This window comes from Cynara cardunculus, unplaced genomic scaffold (genome assembly GCF_001531365.2).
Source record: "Cynara cardunculus var. scolymus isolate 2C unplaced genomic scaffold, CcrdV1 Un_Scaffold_2987, whole genome shotgun sequence".
NCBI lineage: Eukaryota > Viridiplantae > Streptophyta > Magnoliopsida > Asterales > Asteraceae > Cynara > Cynara cardunculus.
The window spans coordinates 63,323-69,827 of record NW_020201300.1 but is presented as its reverse complement, the minus strand read 5'-3'; the positions used below and the strand labels follow the sequence as shown (position 1 = coordinate 69,827).

Sequence of the window (6,505 nt, the reverse complement as noted above, 5' to 3'; positions counted from 1 at the left end):
GGTTGTTTAGATAGGTTTTCTTTACCTTATCTTTCCGCAAACAATCTTGTAAAATCTGTATTGATCTTCTCTATCAATATATATTTTAAATTTGAAAACTCTGAGTTTGTATTCATCCCCCCCTTCTACAAACTGAGTCTTATCTTGTAGACCCTTTCGGGACCAACAACTCCGTCTTTTGAACATCAATTAAGGTTCTCCTGGTTGCAAGAAAAGGTCGTCCTAAGATGATGGGGACATTTTTGTCAGCTTCATAATCCAAAACTAGAAAATCGGCCGGAAAAATAAATTTATCGACTTGGACCAAAATATCCTCTATTTTACCTTTAGGATACGCAATGGATCTATCGGCCAATTGTAAAGTCCAGGTCGTTGGACGGACTTCACCTATTCCTAGCTTGTTAAAAACTGACAATGGCATAAGATTAATACTTGCCCCTAAATCACATAGGGCGTGGCCTACTTCTTTTCTTCCTATCGAACACGGGATGGTAAAACTTCCCGGGTCTTTTAATTTGGGAGGAATTTTACAAGTAAGGAGTGCACTACATTCTTTGGTCAAAGCAACCGTTTCAAACTCATTCAACCTTCTCTTTGATGTGGAGTTGTTTAAAGATGTCCAAAAACTTCTTAAACAGCTCATCCACATTTTTTCTTTTCATTCTTTCTGGAAAAGGTAAGTTCTGCAAATCTGGAGCTGGTTGAACAGATCTGGTCGGCTGGACAGCGGGCACAATCTTCCCACTGTCAGGTTTTTCAACAGAGAGCTGCACATTACTGGAAATTGAAACAGGGACTGTTTTTTGGACATAAGCAGATTTTTGAGTTTCTTCCGTGGAAAGACTCAAAATTAGAAATTTTGACATATCAAAAGCATGTGAAACCTCGTTTTGATGTGTCGGTTCTTCGACGATTTCACATATATCATCATTGACTTTTGAACTCTCCTCACTCAACACGGTCACGACTTTGATATGTTCTTTACCCTTAGGGGTCTCCGTGTCACTAGGCAAAATTCCTAAAGGTCTACCCTTGAGATCGACGGCAAATTGGCCGAGTTGGGTTTCGAAACTCATTAACGTTGCATTGGTTTGGTTTATAAAATTTTGAAGTAATGATTTGAGTGAACCATTACCATCCGATGCATTTTTCCTAGGCATGTGTGAGTGTGAGGATTGTCCATTTTGGTAATTGTGCGAAACACCTTTCCCATATCCCGGGGGATTTTGTGGCCGAATTTGGACTTGAGTAAACCCGGGGGGTTGAAGTCCAGGAATTCCGATCCAAGAAAAATTGGAATGATTCCTCCAATTTGAATTATATGTGGGAGAAAATAGGCTATTTCTAGCATGACTCCCAACATAATTTACCGAGACGGGATTTTCGAGGCAATATTCATAAGAATGGCCCTCATCACAAAAGACACAAGATTCAGACAAATGTGGGTTGGACATTATGGATTGAACTTGATTATTCTCTCCATTCAAACATAAATTATTTTTAACCAAATTAGTTAAAGCTACAATTTGGGCATTTAAAACAGAGATGGCATCAATTTCATGGATACCTGAAGCAGACTTAGAAACAACAGCACGAAGATTTGACCATTCCGTATTATTATTAGAAATTTGTTCCAGAATGTCATGTCCTTCGTTGTAAGTCTTAGCTGTGAACGCTCTACCGGCGTTGCGTCAAGAATAATTTTAGCGGAACTGGAGAAGCCATTATAAAATGTCTCCAATTGAATGCAATGAGGGATTCCGTGGTGAGGACATTTCCGTAGAAGGTCCTTAAGTCTCTCCCATGCATTCGAAACTGCTTCATCTTCTTCTTGTCGAAACATCATAATTTCATGTCTAATTTTTACATTCCTCGTCGGAGGAAAATATTTTTTTCAGAATTTTTTCCGCCAAATCATTCCAAGTTAGGATCGAGTTTGGTGGTTGAAAATTTAGTCATGCTCTAGCTCTATCCTTCAATGTGTAAAGGAAAAGCGTTAAGCGTAAGACTTCTTGTGTAACTCCGGGAATTTTAAAATGATCCGTCATTTCGATAAAAGATTTTAAATGAGAGTGCGGATCTTCCGACGATAATCCCCCAAACTGACCCATTGCGGAAATCATTTGAAACATTACAAGTTTTGGTTCAAAAGCTGTGGCTGTCATTTCGGGCATACCAATTCCCGCGGCCAACTGACTGAATTCGGGAGTTGCGTAGTCCCATATGCCTCTATTTTTATCATCGGCAATATTAACCATGACCTCCCTTGAAGGTGGATTATCCCCCATGGTATGGTTACGATTATTTCTACTTCTTCTACGTCTCCTAATGGTTCTTTCTAATTCAAGATCAAGATGTAAAAGTTCACCGTATTGTAGCCTTGGCATACAACACAGGAAGTACGAGTGAAGCAAAAGAACAAGGCTCAAATGAAAAATCAATATCTCATGATAAAAATTGCGTTACCTTCCCCGACAACGGCGCCAAAAACTTGACAGGCTAGGATCGTTCGTGTTCTCCTAGTGGGCAGAATGTCTCTACAGTGGCGGTGCAAAAGCATGCCGACACTATGATCGCTTGCAAGTAATAAAGTGGTACAAAGTACTGAGATCGTTCCCACAGAGAAGGTAGAGATTTAGAGATTTTTCATGAACTTCTTGCACGAGTTTCGAGATGTAAAATAAAGTTGGATTTTTGTTTATAAAAAGACCGAAATAGGACCGACTAGCTAATTAACGAAATAAACTTCAAATATTAAATGATGAGAATGGGTGCAAGTGTTGCTTAAGATAAAATTAACAATAAAATGGTTAGACTTTTACGAGTTGTTTATAAAAGTTCCGACCTCTCGAAAGTGGACTTTTATAACCGAGCCTCATAAAATTCCACAAGGTTTTTACGTTTATCACTTCGGAACTTGCCGATCTAGCTAAAAAGTAAAAAAAATGCGATTCTTACCCAAATCTCTTTGTGATAAAAATACCTATTGCTTAACCCCTAGCTAGATGCATGCAAAATTCGCGTCTCCGCGTAATTATTCAAAGACCCTCTCGAGTTCATTGTGCATCACTTAATTCGGATCCGCCCATCTCTGGGTCTAAGATCTAATATTAACACTTCAAAGTGAACTTATCCGCATTTTAAGCACCGTCTTAAGTGACCAAGTTACGAAGTGATAAAAGATAAAAACACCCAAATATTATATAAWCATYCYAAGTTAAACTCACACCCACACCCATACGAGTAATTTAGCTAGACATAATGAAAGTAATTAAAGACATGAAATAATACTGAAATATAAATTGCATTAATAAAAAACTAAATTACAAGTACAAGGAAGTAAAATACTATAAATTAAAGACATAAATTAAAGACATAATTTAAAGACATAAATTAAAGACATAAATTAAAAAACATTTAAAAAGCATAATATTAATTACTAAACGAGAAGAGACACACTTAGAGAGTTATGTCTTCAAAATGGTGTTGGGCACACCTCAAAATGGTGTTTGGCACACCTCAAAATTGCTCTCCCTAGCCTCTTTATATAGGGCAGAGGAATGGGGGCAATGATACCCAATCATTACCCAAGGGTAATTAGTACAATATTAAGAAAATATAAAAGAAAATAAAATAGAAGAAGGATGACAACTCATAAACAGCTGTAGAAAATATCTGGAGGAATCTTTAAGCTGCACGTTTCCCAAAAAGTTGTAACAAGGTTGGTAGACTTCCCACATTGGTGCCACAGTGGGCAGTGCTGTCAGAAAAATACAAGTTTTTGGAATAATACCTCTTCCTTTGTGTTTCATCATCTTTTTAAAACTTTTTGGAATAAAGGATAAAAACAAGAAAATTGAGTATTTAAAAATAACAAAAAGAGAGGAAATAAATAGGAAATAACTCTTGAAAATAAATGTTATCAGTGGCACACAACAAATTAATACGGTTTCACCGTTCACGAAACTTAATTTTTTTACCCTTCAGCAGAGAAATAATACGATGGCACGTGCCACCTATACCACATAGTTGGGTCCATCCATAGTCCTACTCTGCTTTAATGTACCAAATATTAATGTCTATAATAAATTTTGTTGAGTAAGGTCTATTTAAAAGAAGTGATATTAAATGTATCAATCATCAAAATTATATTTGAAAAAGAAGAAATGAATTTTAACAACACGTATGTTATTTACAGGAAGCTTATCAATCTAGATGGTAAAACTTCATACATAACTTGGCCATTTAATTGTCTAATAAATTACCAAAATTATTTCACTTCACGTTGTGCATACATAATAAATTTTCAATCTTTCACGTGTGTCTTTAATTGTACAAATAACGCCTTTAACATATATTGTTGTGAAGATGCATGATTGCTAACAACAATATTTAATGTATTTTGTCCCGATGCATATATGACAACTATATATGACGTGTTATTGATGAAGAAATATAACGTCATAAGTGAAACATGTATGTTTTTTTTATGAATCGTGTACGTTTTTTTTATAAACCTCTATGCTAATAACATATAAAATAAAATGACAAGGATACGCTTTAGTATCATTTTGAGAGGTTTCGTCATTTTCTTGTGTCAATCTTCTTCCAGTTAGTACGTTCATGGGTAGGGGTATAAAAGATTCAAACTTTTAACAAACTATTCGAGCTCGAATTCGTTTATCTCGAACTCGAGTCGATCTCAAAAACAAAATTAAGTTCGATTGACTTAATGAGTCGAACTTCATAATATCAATGTGCGGCTCATCTTGTTCGAAAGTTTTGTTAAATTTTAATACTTAATTCATGTCCTAAAACTTCAAGTGTTTAGGTTAGTATAGTGGTATTAATTAACGTTTAAAATAGTTTGACATTTTTGTTTAATACGATGTTATATATATGTATTGTTATATATGTATTGTTTATTGGTTTAATATTATACAACTTCGGTCCCTTCTTAAAATACAGGCGGCACAAGGAGAACTTCTAAATTTGGTCTATTATTATCACTAGTTGTATGCACCACATGTATCCTTTTAATTGAGAAGCACCATAAATATTATGTCAACCATGTGAAATAATAAATGGATTGATGCATAAGTATATGCAGTAATATCTATATAGTATTGTTCATTAACAAATATATTACTTGACAAATACATACATACATATATATATATATATGTATATATATATATATATATAAATGAAGTATCATATAAGAATAAGAGTTAAAATGAGAATCGTAAGAAATGATCTATACTCTTGATCATTTTTAATCTCACATCCACTTCATGAATTACGCTTCTCATGAGAATTAATCTGGTGCATCTCGATACATCTCACTAGTGCGGATCTTCAATTAAGATTGAAAGAATTGAGATGCATTCTTACCATTCTCACCATAACTTTCATTCTCACCATAACAAAACCTTATATATATATATATATACATATATATATATATATATGTATGTGTGTGTGTGTGTGTTTTAAAGTATATAATATTTATATACAGCAAATGCAACAAATAAACTCACACACACTCCTCACCTTTGGTGATGTTTGAATCCCTGACCTCGTAGGAGATCAAATGCTACGATACCGCTAAGTCAAAGGTAGGGTTGTAAAAGAATTGATCATTCAATGAATCGTTCATGAACCGTTCGGCGGAAAGTTCGTTTATTTAATAAGTCTTGCAAACCAAGGGAAACTTTGTGATTGTATTTTTAAAATGAACATGGTGGTACACAACAAATTGACACGATAACACTTTTCACGACCCTATAATTTTTTACACCACAGCGGACGAATGAAACAGTGGCACGAGCCACCGTATGCTTTATATTGGTTCCGTCTCTTATAGTGGTTCACATGGAGCTTCGTATAAAGGGCACAATACGTTAAAAATGGATAGACAAAATTAGAGTCAAATAAATTATAAAAAAAACCTATATTTTAATTTTTATTATTGAACTTTTGTATTGTTATAATATTTCATTTGTTACTTATGGTCCTACTTCACTTTAATGTATTCAAATGACATGTCTACAATCAATTCTATTAAGGAAAATGAAAGGTTAATATTTCAAAGAATGAGTTGTAGAGTGTCGATGTATTTGCCATCACAATTTAATTTGAAAACAAACAACTAAATTTTGATGACATGTTATTTACTATTAGCTTGTCTAAATCATAATATTTTCATCATAAATTGGTGATTATGAGTTTGAATCCTACAACCTAATTCTCTAATAAATCATTAAAACTGTTTTAATGGACATGTAATAATAATTTTAAAACTTCGATGATTTATGTGTTTTTAAAATATGAAATGTCTAAATTATGCTTAAAGTATATTGTTGTTGAGTTACATGACTGCATATGGAGCTTTACATCATGACATGTGAAACTACACAACTTCAATGAATCTTTAAACGAGAAATTATATTCATAAATGGATAAATGATTAAGTTGTATAGTGATACGGGCCTTGGCGTGGAGG

General features: G+C 34.1%; 1 non-coding gene across 1 annotated transcript; it reads left to right on the top strand.

Annotated features, from left to right (window-relative positions):
• Window positions 1-1,757: 1,757 nt before the first annotated feature.
• On the top strand, window positions 1,758-1,864 carry LOC112503422. The gene has a single exon (XR_003067969.1). It is a non-coding gene; the product is annotated as a small nucleolar RNA R71 (small nucleolar RNA).
• Window positions 1,865-6,505: the final 4,641 nt, after the last annotated feature.